The sequence below is a fragment of the Pecten maximus genome, unplaced genomic scaffold (assembly GCF_902652985.1).
Source record: "Pecten maximus unplaced genomic scaffold, xPecMax1.1, whole genome shotgun sequence".
Lineage (NCBI taxonomy): Eukaryota > Metazoa > Mollusca > Bivalvia > Pectinida > Pectinidae > Pecten > Pecten maximus.
The window spans coordinates 20,333-34,403 of record NW_022983052.1 but is presented as its reverse complement, the minus strand read 5'-3'; the positions used below and the strand labels follow the sequence as shown (position 1 = coordinate 34,403).

Below are 14,071 nucleotides of genomic sequence, written 5' to 3'. Positions count from 1 at the left end.
ATATAAATGTGATTTGCTTACACACAAGCTTACATTGTACATGGACGGTAGAGGCAATAAAGTCCCTGCTAAAATGAAATCAACTCAACAGACAAAAACTTGAGTTGAATGACGTTTGAGACTCCACGTCACGAAAATAGTTAATTTATTTTTCGATGTATAGTACAAGTATTCGCCAGCTACTTTCGTTTTTAAAATTGAAAGTGAATTTAGCGCGCCAAATCATCTTGTCACATGATTTACTTTTCGACCAATCAAAAGTTAGTAATTTCCAATATGGTGGTTGCATGAACATCGCAGCAACAGCCAATGTGACAGCCGGGAGTTTTTTGTGTCTGTGGATTATTCTTACATACTAGCTGATTTCTGAGACAACTGACAATTGGCGATACGTACAAGGTAAGTGTTCACGAGCGTTTTATGTGCAGTTTCAGAACAGGTAGCGCATATTTTGTGACGATACAGGCTGTAAGTGTCGAGTGTCACAATATTGTCACCGGTTTCGCTCGATAAAAGCTGGACTGCTAGTTTGTCGTCGGTGACAGTTTGCGTTTAAAATAGCGATACATTGCCTGGACTGTTTTATGCGGTCGCATGATTTAATTGACTGTGTTTTTTTATCCAAACTGTTGTATTGACGTCTGCTCGAAATGTAGCCACAGTTTAAGTATGCGGATGAGTGGACCTACACAGTACACTGTAGGCATAGCCCGGGGTTGAAACTTGCCGTTAACAGATAACTTAAACAGACGGTTAAAGATACTGGTAATAATTCTAGTCAAAATAAGTTGACATTTTTTTAAAAGTCGCTTTACAATGTAATTTGAATCTCTTTTATTTCATGTCGGTTCTGGTCTCCACATGTACGTTGTACAAGAGTTTTATAAATAAATAATGACGGTAATAAAAAAATAGAGGCAAGAGATCAAGTATGTGCAGCTGTATGGAAACATAGAAAAGACTGTTCAACACATGAGACTTTTTCTTTGTGGTCAAAACAAAAGCAATATGCATCACAGGTGTTTCAAAACATCTGTAAACATTGTAAACAATATCATTTTTTTCTCTTTTGTTTACTGCATTCTAAGGCTGCATGATTTTAAATAGACTCTGTACATGAATTGCTGATTTATTTTTATTTTATTTTAAACAATTGGCTCTGAGTATTAAAAATTGATCTGATTGACGATTGGCTCCTCAGTATTTAGAATTAATCTGATTGATAAAGTCAAAGTGGGTTCCTGTCCTGTATATATGTTTAGAGTCAATCTGTAAGCTTAATTGTTTCATGACGGTTGTTATATATATATGGTAGAATGTACTTTATAAAGGAATTGAACCTCAGACAGGTAAATGAAGACTACTTCTATGAAATAAAATCAAGCAAAAAATCATCGGATCAACACGTATTTTCAATCAGCAGATAATAACATGTAGTTTCAGTTCACTGAGGACTTTTTCTGTATCAACTGCCTGAAGTATAAATATGTGTATTAGATTCATAGTGTGATGTGATATTTTACGCTTGAATAACTCCACTGAACAGAAGAATTCTTATTTTGATAACATATTTTCATGTATTTAAAAGGTCCCACTAGATATATGTTCGGTCATTGGTATGCTACATGTGTGTACACACACCCAGGTAGATATAAACTTTTAAAGCGTTCAATGTCGACAGAAGGTAAAAGTGTTGACAACTGTCTGGCATTCTATATTAACTGGCCCCAGATGTCTCTAGAATATTAAAATTTTGAATAAATAAAATTGAGCTTGATACTTTTGGTCTGTATCTGTATATGATTTTTCTTAATTATTCTGTGTGTCAAAATAAGGATTATCAATATAAGAAATTTGAATGGTGATAATTTTTCTTTGGCCTCCAGGCCGTCTGGCGATGATATGTACACCTTCCCTGCTTTCAAAGGCTAACAGTACTAGTTCTGGTCACACTATTACCTTTCAAATGTTAACAATTCGAAAGTCAGTGATTGCATGTATACTTTTCTCACTAAAGGCCGTCTGTCAGTAGAACTGTCAATATTCCTCAATTTTAAACTGGTTTTTATTACACGATGTATATTTAACCAACTCTATCGGAGAGAAGCCAGACTGGTCATGGTGTTGTTTCACAACGCAAGATCTAAACTAGTCAATGTCTGGATTTTGTCACTATTCATTCAGCTTAAATTCTAAAGCTTATTCTCCGCTCTATAAATAGACCCTTCAAGGCAAATCATTGAAGAAGGCTCCATTGTCTGAGTACTTTCTCTTGTTCTGTGGTGTTATTTTCTGACAAGGCTTTAAAAAGTTTAAATAACTGTCACCTCATGATCAGTGACCAGAGTTAAATGACCCAATAACACAGAGGTTGTCCTGCTTTCTGAAAATGTCAGGGTTACTGTCATTCAAGTACCCATGTGCTCTTGTTTGCCATTAAACCTATAGGCTATACAATAACATAATTTTTCTGGGAGCGAAAACTTCAAATTTAATCTCATAAAAATTCTACATCATTTGAACTTGAGCAATTGAGGCGATGAAGTTACTAGCACTCAGGAACTGGTAATGCAATTCTCCCAAAACTGTGTTTTTGGCTATCAAGTGACAACGAGGGCATTTATATAATCTTCCAGACATTTTTTAGTTTTTATTTCATTGTGCCAGTCCATAATTGACTGATTCAGTACGTAACGATATTAAGCAGGATTTTGTCTGATTTTGAATGGTGTTCAACTTCATAACATTAAAAACCTTGGGTCTCTACCTTTTCTATTTGGAGAATACAGTGGTCTATGTTATGGCAATAGGGAAATATTCAGGGCTTTTTCTGAGGGCTTTTTGGGGCCTTTAATGGGCCCCATTCCCAATTGAAATTTTTTCATATTTAAGCCAAATTCACAAAATTTGCAGTTTACTCCTGAAAAAATCTTTCCCAATTCACCAATTTTCCTCCCAAAATGAGACAAAATTGCCCTTTCCCAAACCTGTGAGAAAAAGCCCTGATATTATGAACACAGACCTTTTATGCCGCCGCATGAAATGGAGGTCTGGTAGTACTTTTGTCCATGTCTTTCACCCGTCCCGTCCCGTCCCGTCCCATCCCGATGCGATGTAACTAGCTAATCTCAGGAACTGCTGATGTGATCCTCACCAAACTGTGTTTCAGGGTGTGGATTGGTAGTGGGGCATTTACATGTTACAGACATTTTCTAGTTTATGTTTAATTTAATTAGCTTTAATGAATAGAAACAAAACATTGAGAAATATGTTCTGATCAACATGCCACCATACCAGATGATGTAAAAGAACACTTTCATAATTTCGGATTTGGAAAATATGAACATAAAATTGGGAAAATGTAACAAAATTCACCAGGGGATATGTATAATATATAAGGTTAATATTAAAAACGTATCCAAATAAAATCTCTGATCAGAGTTTGCATTTACTTAGCTTTATACCTTTTTTTCAAAGCAGACACAGAAAAAATAATATCTATACCCCACTTATTCCCGCAGCATACATTCAAACCTGCCTTAAATTAGCCTGAATTAGTGACTCCCTCTCATGTGACCATACCGCCCCCCCCCCCCAAAGTTATTTACCATACCTGTTATCTAAACCTGGATTAAGACATCATCTGTCATGTGTAGCCTTTTTATTACCTCCCTTTGAAGGTATCATATGACGTGGTTTGTCTATCAATTCAAACTACACAGATGATCCCAATAAACATTGAAAACCCTGAGTATGATTTATTCAATGATTCATGTTATCGGCTTATAATTCAGCAGTCCGGACTCCATGTTATATAATGGTCCCAGTCCGGCCTCCATGTTATATAATGGTCCCAGTCCGGACTCCATGTTATATTATAATAGTCCCAGTCCGGCCTCCATGTTATATAATGGTCCCAGTCCTGCCTCCATGTTATATAATGGTCCCAGTCCGGCCTCCATGTTATATAATGGTCCCAGTCCGGCCTCCATGTTATATAATGGTCCCAGTCCGGACTCCATGTTATATTATAATGGTCCCAGTCCGGCCTCCATGTTATATAATGGTCCCAGTCCTGCCTCCATGTTATATAATGGTCCCAGTCCGGCCTCCATGTTATATAATGGTCCCAGTCCGGCCTCCATGTTATATAATGGTCCCAGTCCGGACTCCATGTTGTATAATGGTCCCAGTCCGGCCTCCATGTTATATAATGGTCCCAGTCCGGCCTCCATGTTATATAATGGTCCCAGTCCGGCCTCCATGTTATATCATGGTCCCAGTCCGGCCTCCATGTTATATAATGGTCCCAGTCCGGCCTCCATGTTATATTATAATGATCCCAGTCCGGCCTCCATGTTATATAATGGTCCCAGTCCGGCCTCCATGTTATATAATGGTCCCAGTCCGGCCTCCATGTTATATAATGGTCCCAGTCTGGCCTCCATGTTATATAATGGTCCCAGTCCGGACTCCATGTTGTATAATGGTCCCAGTCCGGCCTCCATGTTATATAATGGTCCCAGTCCGGCCTCCATGTTATATAATGGTCCCAGTCCGGCCTCCATGTTATATAATGGTCCCAGTCCGGCCTCCATGTTATATTATAATGGTCCCAGTCCGGACTCCATGTTATATAATGGTCCCAGTCCGGCCTCCATGTTATATAATGGTCCCAGTCCGGCCTCCATGTTATATAATGGTCCCAGTCCGGCTTCCATGTTAAATAATGGTCCCAGTCCGGCCTCCATGTTATATAATGGTCCCAGTCCGGCCTCCATGTTATATAATGGTCCCAGTCCGGCCTCCATGTTATATAATGGTCCCAGTCCGGACTCCATGTTATATTATAATGGTCCCAGTCCAGCCTCCATGTTATATAATGGTCCCAGTCCGGACTCCATGTTATATTATAATGGTCCCAGTCCAGCCTCCATGTTATATAATGGTCCCAGTCCGGACTCCATGTTATATAATGGTCCCAGTCCGGCCTCCATGTTATATAATGGTCCCAGTCCGGCCTCCATGTTATATAATGGTCCCAGTCCGGCCTCCATGTTATATAATGGTCCCAGTCCGGCCTCCATGTTATATAATGGTCCCAGTCCGGCCTCCATGTTAAATAATGGTCCCAGTCCGGCCTCCATGTTATATAATGGTCCCAGTCCGGCCTCCATGTTATATAATTGTCCCAGTCCGGCCTCCATGTTAAATAATGGTCCCAGTCCGGCCTCCATGTTATATAATGGTCCCAGTCCGGCCTCCATGTTATATAATGGTCGCAGTCCGGCTTCCATGTTAAATAATGGTCGCAGTCCGGCCTCCATGTTATATAATGGTCCCAGTCCGGCCTCCATGTTATATAATGGTCCCAGTCCGGCCTCCATGTTATATAATGGTCCCAGTCCGGACTCCATGTTATATTATAATGGTCCCAGTCCAGCCTCCATGTTATATAATGGTCCCAGTCCGGCCTCCATGTTATATAATGGTCCCAGTCCGGCCTCCATGTTATATAATGGTCCCAGTCCGGACTCCATGTTATATAATGGTCACAGTCCGGCCTCCATGTTATATAATGGTCCCAGTCCGGCCTCCATGTTAAATAATGGTCGCGTCTAGCTCCAGTATTAGTATAGCAGAATCTGGACCAATTTGAAGGTATCCGATAATTCTGACTATAATGTTTCTATCACTTCAGACTGTAATCAGAAGTAGCTAATGATCCTCCAATTACATCAAATTACTGTACACCAGCCGTATAAAGCCATACGGAAACTATATAATCATTCCAGGATAATGGCCGGTGTAATTAGCACATAACAACTGTCAGATGCTAACTGACAAAGCGTAAGCTGCTGGTGGTATTTATCAGCTAAATGACTGCTGATTATAGTATTAAGTGCAATGTGCCATATTTGGTATAAAAACAGAGCTGTATATACAGTCGAACCTGTCATATGTGACCTTCCAAGGGAGTCAGTAAAAAAGGTCACATATGACAGGTGGTCTCTTAATCCAGGTTCAAAGAAAATGACCCAAAAAGGAAAGTTCATAATTATTCTGCCACATATGTAATATTTATCAGCTACAAGTATAAGTACATACATGTATATGAAAAGGAATTACCTCAGTCATCAATTAAGATTGTGAATATAATCAAATCTGTAAGAGACCTCTTGAGGAAAACGAAAGAAAAAAAGAAAAAAAAAAGAAAAGAAAGAAAAATCACCATTCACTTAATGAAATAAAATGCTTATAATAATGGACAATATATAAAAATATCCCCATTTCTACATATGTAGTACAATATTTATTTTTTTTAATTTAATTCAGTTTCTTTTATTTTCATTAATACATGTATATATATATATAAATTCTTTTAGCATGTTACAATAATTTTTTTTTTCTTTTAGATACAAAAAATAATCAAAGAATTTGAATGGCTAATTTGATTATTTCCAGTACTGGATACATTTACATAAAAAAAAAAAAAAAAAAAAAAATTTTTGCATTCCTGAATTCCTGGCCCGGACTTCCGTCCGGATTATTAGTCACGTAACTGCATTTCCTTCATAACGATGGAGACGTTTTTAACTGGCAAATATCTGTCCTAAATTCCTAATGTCTCAAAAAGAACATAAATTTCAGTTAAACAGTAAGTTGACTGTTTATTCACTCTTTTTCATACTTCCCAAGCAAATGTTTTTATTTATATCTATCAAAATTTCGTGAAAATCGTCTGAATGGCGAGGACGTTTTTTCGCCATATCCCATCTCCTTTTTTCATTCTTTAGAAGTAAAGTACAGTTTCGTTCGTTTTTGGGTGTTATCAGGGCAAAGATAATAAATTCAATACATTTTTTGAGACAGAATAAGACATTTCATGCATTTCTGAAGTATTTTTTAATCTTTAAAAGCAGACAAGTTCGTCCTGTTTCTTCTTGATTAGGACTTCTGCTTCCGTTTTAAAACTCGGAAAGTCGCTGAAAAAAGTCGCTTTTCAGCATTTGGGACACGGAAATGATGGTCGTTAGTCGCGTCTGACAGGTAGTCGCTTAATCCAGGTCACTAGTATAGTAAATAACGTTGGGAGGAAAAAATACGGTCGCATATGAAAGCAAGTCGTTTAATTCAGGTGGTCGCTAAGGCAGGTTTGACTGTATATGAACATAGCTTTAACTTTGCATTTTTCGTAGTGAAATATTTAAGGTTTAATGGTGAACATTTTATGAAAGTGATATTTTATTTTCACTCAAGTGAAAACTTGGCACATTTATCCACGTCACTCAATGAAATATAACTCATTATTAAATTAGAAACAAGGAACATCCTCGATTTGTATAATTTTAAGGCTATGTAGATAGATTATCAGCCATTTACCATGTGTTGAGGATGATTTAACCCATCCCTTTAATTATACCTCATCTTTTGTAACCAGCAGTCTTTAATTGAAATTCTTTAAAATTATATATATGTACGTATTTGGAACAGTTCTTTCACTATCATTATTATTATTATATCTTCAGTATTATCGAATGCTGTACATGTGGAGGTTGCCTTATATAGTTAAACCGAATATCTTCTGATTGGTCAAAAATTCCAGAAGAAATATTTTTCAGAAAATGTAAAAAGATATTTTTGACTCTACATCTATACCACTGAGTCTAGATCTTGACTCCATGAAGACTCCCCAGAAAATTTCGAGACTCGATCCCAAGAATTATTTTTGAAGTCTTGACTCCAGCCTTGGACCCCACAGAATTATTTTTATGCCCCCACAAAGAAACGGGGTGGGGGGGGGGGCTATAGTGTTACCCATGTCAACCCCGTTCTGTCTTGTCAGGTCCCGTCCCATCCCAATGCAGTATAACTAGCTAATCTTAGGAACTGCTGAGGTTCCGGGGTGTCAAGTGGCAGCGGCTGGCCATTGATGTCTTTACAGACATTTTCTGGTTACTCAAGAGTTTGAATCCAGGGAGACTCTGGAGCTTCCAGAATTATTTTTGATAATTGAGTTGTCTCTTTGAGACATTTTTGAGACTTTTTAAATCAGTGATGTACTAGCTATATGATAGTCACATGTTTATTGTATATGTACAGCTTGTGCATGGCTGAAATCTACTATTTTGCCGACAGCAGTTCGAGAAAGGTCTCGCAATTTTCTGCATTTTAGTGAATTAGTGTGACTACAGCGATGTTTGTAGCATCAGACTATTGCTGTAAGGACATATATACCATTAACTAAACAGCTGTGGAATCCCCAAGTGACTAAATATAGATCTAGTACACATAGACTCTCTTTGAATGTGGTTAGGGAATTCCCAGGTGGATTAAATATAGATTTAGACGAATTGTCAGGCGATACCTGAGAAGTTTCTCTGTTTGTTTCCATACGTGAATCAGCTTTCCTGAAGTCATGTCCCTAATAGTCAGTGTTAATCATACATGTCATATATAATTCATTATCAATTACAGTAAGCATGAACCTTAGTCAGTGTTTAATTACATTTCGTATTTAATGTTTGATCAATTACAGTAAGCATACATGTTTTAGCAATTTTCTGCTCTGTTTAGTGCTATTTCGCTAAATGATAATTTCAGGAATCAAACTTTCTATATTAATTAGATAATAAATTTTTTTGGCTTGCCAATTCATCCATGGGTTAATTATTCTGTCAAAATATGGATATGTGCTAAAATTTGAGTATGCCAAGTACATTTACAGTATAATAATGGGTATTCTTGCCCCTGTGAAACGATTATGAATAATTCATGAACATTCATGAATAGTTCATGAATTATTCAAGAACATAATTCATGAATATTCTTGATTTATTCATGAATATTTTCATGAAATTCATGCACTTAAAACTTCATGAACATTTTTTTCAAATTATGTTCATAAATATTCATGAATTATGTAAGAAAGTTTTTCATTCATGAAATCATCATAGTTCATGAATGTTCATGAACTTTTTCATTCATGAAATCATCATAGTTCATGAATGTTCATGAACTTTTTCATTCATGACAATTCATGATTAGTTCATGAATATTCATGAACTTAAAACTATGATGAATACTCATGAACTTTTTCATTCATGACAATTCATGATTAGTTCATGAATATTCATGAACTTAAAACTTCATGAACATTTTTTTCAAATTATGTTCATGAATATTCATGAATTATGTAAGAAAGTTTTTCATTCATGGAATCATCATATTTCATGAATGTTCATGAACTTTTTCAGTCATGAAATCATCATAGTTCATGAATGTTCATGAACTTTTTCATTCATGAAATCATCATAGTTCATGAATGTTCATTCATGACAATTCATGATTAGTTCATGAATATTCATGAACTTAAAACTATGATGAATACAATGTACTCATGAACTTTTTCATTCATGACAATTCATGATTAGTTCATGAATATTCATGAACTTAAAACTATGATGAATGTTCATGAATGAAATATGTGATGGTGGACTCGATCACAGTCACATACAAAAATCCTTAAAGTTACTGTGGAGTGTACGATCTTCAGACCTGGTGGACTCGATCACAGTCACATAAAAAATCCTTAAAGTTACCGTGGATTGTACGTTCTTCAGACCTGGTGGACTCGATCACAGTCACATACAAAAATCCTTAAAGTTACCGCGGATTGTATAATCTTCAGACCTGGTGAACTCGATCACAGTCATATAAAAAAATCCTTAAAGTTACCGCGGATTGTACGATATTCAGACCTGGTGGACTCGATCACAGTCACATAAAAAGATCCTTCAATTAAGACCGAAATGTATGATCTTCTGACCTGGTGGACTCATTACAGTTACATAAAAAAATCCTTAAAGTTACCGTGGATTGTACGATCTTCAGACCTGGTGGACTCGATCACAGTCACATAAAAAGATCCTTCAATTAAGACCGAAATGTATGATCTTCTGACCTGGTGGACTCATTACAGTTACATAAAAAAATCCTTAAAGTTACCGTGGATTGTACGATCTTCAGACCTGGTGGACTCGATCACAGTCACATAAACAAATCCTTAAAGTTACCGTGGATTGTACGATCTTCAGACCTGGTGGACTCGATCGATCACAGTCACATAAACAAATCCTTAAAGTAACCGCGGATTGTATAATCTTCAGACCTGGTGGACTCGATCACAGTCACATAAAAAAATCCTTAAAGTAACCGCGGATTGTATAATCTTCAGACCTGGTGGACTCGATCACAGTCACATACAAAATCCTTAAAGTTACCGCGGATTGTATAATCTTCAGACCTGGTGGGCTCGATCACAGTCACATAAAAAATCCTTAAAGTTACTGTGGATTGTACGATCTTCAGACCTGGTGGACTCGATCACAGTCACATAAAAAATCCTTAAAGTTACCGCGGATTGTACGATCTTCAGATCTGGTGGACTCGATCACAGTCACATACAAAAATCCTTAAAGTTACCGTGGATTGTATAATCTTCAGACCTGGTGGTCTCGATCACAGTCACATAAAAAATCCTTAAAGTTACTGTGGATTGTACGATCTTCAGACCTGGTGGACTCGATCACAGTCACATACAAAAATCCTTAAAGTTACCGCGGATTGTACGATCTTCAGATCTGGTGGACTCGATCACAGTCACATAAAAAGATCCTTAAAGTTACCGCGGATTGTACGATCTTCAGATCTGGTGGACTCGATCACAGTCACATAAAAAAATCCTTAAAGTTACCGTGGATTGTATAATCTTCAGACCTGGTGGACTCGATCACAGTCACATACAAAAATCCTTAAAGTTACCGCGGATTGTACGATCTTCAGATCTGGTGGACTCGATCACAGTCACATAAAAAGATCCTTAAAGTTACAGCCGATTGTACGATATTCAGACCTGGTGGACTCGATCACAGTCACATAAGAAGATCCTAAATTTAGACCGAAATGTATGATCTTCTGTCACCTGATTGACTCAAGTTAGGAAGGTCATCATTACTCTCCAGAAAAGGTGACTGATACAGACCCATTGGGCCTCTTGTCATTGTTGTTGTAATTAACTATTCAGTCAGCCTTGCCATGTAAAAATCAATCCGATTTGAATTTGATCAATAAATTTATAGATGCAGTGTAACATATGTATAGAAATGTGACAGTGTTTCACTGACTGTAAAACCTGAAACTTGATCAATACTCGGACTGGTGTCCTCATCTGCAGACCTTGGTGATGTTTTTATATGGCAGAGATTTTACTGTGATGGTGAGTATCCGAGGTAACAGGGATCTCCTGGTCAGGTGTGAAACTGATGGTTACTTTTAAAGGTATAACATATATGTAGATGCATCAAATCTTGTTTGAAATTAGCGAAAATAAATTTATGAATGAATAAATTTGTAATAGATGAATAAATTATAGAAAAATACATTTTTTAGGTGTATATATAACTGAATTGTGTCACAGTGTACCATATTGGAATAATTGATTCAAGGATATATTTAAGAATGAGTGGACAAAACTTGTTAGTCAGTATATGTGTTAGTTTGATTAAATAACATTGAGTAAGTTTAATGAATGAATAGTTGGGTGGGTTAAATATCTACTACACAATCAACTCTAGGGTAGCTATAGGTTAAGTCTACTACACAATAAACTCTAGGGTAGCTATAGGTTAAGTCTACTACACAATCAACTCTAGGGTAGCTATAGGTTAAATATCTACTACACAATCAACTCTAGGGTAGCTATAGGGTAAGTCTACTACACAATCAACTCTAGTGTAGCTATAGGTTAAGTCTACTACACAATAAACTCTAGGGTAGCTATAGGTTAAGTCTACTACACAATCAACTCTAGGGTAGCTATAGGGTAAGTCTACTACACAATCAACTCTAGGGTAGCTATAGGGTAAGTCTACTACACAATCAACTCTAGGGTAGCTATAGGTTAAGTCTACTACACAATCAACTCTAGGGTAGCTATAGGTTAAGTCTACTACACAATCAACTCTAGGGTAGCTATAGGGATAGTCTACTACACAATCAACTCTAGGGTAGCTATAGGGTAAGTCTACTACACAATCAACTCTAGGGTAGCTATAGGTTAAGTCTACTACACAATCAACTCTAGGGTAGCTATAGGTTAAGTCTACTACACAATCAACTCTAGGGTAGCTATAGGGTAAGTCTACTACACAATCAACTCTAGGGTAGCTATAGGGTAAGTAACTACACAATCAACTCTAGGGTAGCTATAGGTTAAGTCTACTACACAATCAACTCTAGGGTAGCTATAGGTTAAGTCTACTACACAATCAACTCTAGGGTAGCTATAGGTTAAGTCTACTACACAATCAACTCTAGGGTAGCTATAGGTTAAGTCTACTACACAATCAACTCTAGGGTAGCTATAGGTTAAGTCTACTACACAATCAACTCTAAGGTAGCTATAGGTTAAGTCTACTACACAATCAACTCTAGGGTAGCTATAGGTTAAGTCTACTGCACAATCAACTCTAGGGTAGCTATAGGGTAAGTCTACTACACAATCAACTCTAGGGTAGCTATAGGTTAAGTCTACTACACAATCAACTCTAGGGTAGCTATAGGGTAAGTCTACTACACAATCAACTCTAGGGTAGCTATAGGTTAAATATCTACTACACAATCAACTCTAGGGTAGCAATAGGGTAAGTCTACTACACAATCAACTCTAGGGTAGCTATAGGGTAAGTCTACTACACAATCAACTCTAGGGTAGCTATAGGGTAAGTCTACTACACAATCAACTCTAGGGTAGCTATAGGTTAAGTCTACTACACAATCAACTCTAGGGTAGCTGTCAAAATATAGAGCGATGAATACACGGAACTGAGCAACGAGTCCCAGGCCATATACTCGCCTTTTGATGTATGTTTGTTTGGGATCTTTCTTTGGGTATACTATACGGTATTTTTAATAGTTGGACTGCGAAATGATAACAGAAACGTTGGCGTACATTAGAACATTTATATAGGTCAACATCATAACACAATACAGAGGTGTCAATAAACAATAGCACAGTCTTTACTGAAACACACCGCCCGGGGCGATGACCTTATTTTCACTGCTGCAACGAAACTCTGTACGGAAAATCCTGCACATACGTGTGCATCACTTCGGGAAGACATGCTTACCCGACACTTTCCGGTTGCTCCATCATCATATTGCTGTCCATATTGTCCTTTCAAAATTGAGCACACATCCTTCCATCTTCCATTCACTTTCCGCGCCTTCGCCTCCTCCCCCCCAAGCTCCAATTCACCCGGAACTCCTCTTGCGTTTTTGAAAACAAAACTGCCAAGGGCGACAACTGCGCCTGCACTTATCTAAGGTCGCACATCACCATTTAATATAGCTATATTTACACATACATGAATATTTATTCTGACAGTAGCTATAGGTTAAGTCTACCACACAAGCAACTCTAGGGTATACGTAGCTATAGGTTAAATATCTACTACACAATCAACTCTAGGGTAGCTATAGGTTAAGTCTACTACACAATCAACTCTAGGGTAGCTATAGGTTAAATATCTACTACACAATCAACTCTAGGGTAGCTATAGGTTAAGTCTACTACACAATCAACTCTAGGGTAGCTATAGGGTAAGTCTACTACACAATCAACTCTAGGGTAGATATAGGTTAAGTCTACTACACAATCAACTCTAGTGTAGCTATAGGGTAAGTCTACTACACAATCAACTCTAGGGTAGCTATAGGTTAAGTCTACTACACAATCAACTCTAGGGTAGCTATAGGGTAAGTCTACTACACAATCAACTCTAGGGTAGCTATAGGTTAAGTCTACTACACAATCAACTCTAGGGTAGCTATAGGGTAAGTCTACTACACAATCAACTCTAGGGTAGCTATAGGTTAAATATCTACTACACAATCAACTCTAGGGTAGCTATAGGGTAAGTCTACTACACAATCAACTCTAGGGTAGCTATAGGTTAAGTCTACTACACAATCAACTCTAGGGTAGCTATAGGGTAAGTCTACTACACAA

General features: G+C 37.4%; 1 long non-coding RNA gene across 1 annotated transcript in view; it reads left to right on the top strand.

The window, feature by feature from the left end:
* Positions 1–282: 282 nt before the first annotated feature.
* LOC117321373 overlaps positions 283–14,071 on the top strand; it is a 34,001-nt gene continuing 20,212 nt past the window's right edge. Inside the window, exon 1 of the long non-coding RNA XR_004531339.1 lies at positions 283–399. This is a non-coding gene — a long non-coding RNA (uncharacterized LOC117321373). The remainder of the gene's footprint in view (positions 400–14,071) is intronic.